The sequence below is a fragment of the Helobdella robusta genome (genome assembly GCF_000326865.2).
Source record: "Helobdella robusta unplaced genomic scaffold HELROscaffold_44, whole genome shotgun sequence".
In the NCBI taxonomy this organism is placed as follows: Eukaryota; Metazoa; Annelida; class Clitellata; order Rhynchobdellida; family Glossiphoniidae; genus Helobdella; species Helobdella robusta.
In genome coordinates this window covers 381866-382744 of record NW_008705063.1, presented here as the reverse complement: position 1 = coordinate 382744, position 879 = coordinate 381866, and positions in this window count along the sequence as shown.

Here is an 879-nt window from a genome sequence, read left to right as displayed (position 1 = left end):
ATGACGGGGTTCGACTGCATAGATTCCCAGCAGTTGGGAGGGTATTAATAAAAGTTCTATGAAAAGCAAAAACGATGCGTTAAAATAAGTAGATTTACATAGTAGATTTACATTCGCCAATGGCAAGGAGCACTGATGATGATTCATTCGGAATCAAAATATGGCCTTATTTGCAGCATGAATTCCAAAATAAGTTTATTATGAATTTTAATAAACTAAACGTTCACCAAAAAACTTTAGTGAGAAAAATCGAAAAAACGAACTACAAACATATTAACGCCAAACATTCGATAGAATTTATAGAATATTGTAAAAATTATGGTCTATCTTCTTGTAGTCTACTTTGTTGATTCCTTGTTCGTTCAAAATGAATACTTAACGCTCATTTATATAGTTTTACAATCTTTAACTTCGTTGCACTTGCACGTTGTTAAATATTTTTTATCGGGTCTTTGTTTTATGAGTATTGTTTCGGCTAGTCGTAAATTATAATGGTTGTTAATGTAATGTAAGATTTCAACATCGTAGTCGAAGATTTGTGTAGTAATTTTAGTTTTGTCTTTCTCTTTCATGTGATTCTTTATAGCGCCAGTTTGTACGTGAATCGTGAGTCTTCTCGATAGCTTGGTCGTCGTCATACCAATATATTCAGAATTATGGTGCCCACACTCACCAATATTTCATTTGAACAAATTATTAGATGGCTATGGTCCATTATTGTTTTTGGTTTACTAGTTCAGTTGTTTTTTATCACAAAAGATTACGTTCTTTGGTTGGAGCAGTATTTTCGTTGGTTGCTTGGACGTTTTTTTTATTTTTTTTCATGATTTTTTCATCCTATTTGAAAGCTGTTGACATGTGATTCTTATAGGATACCAC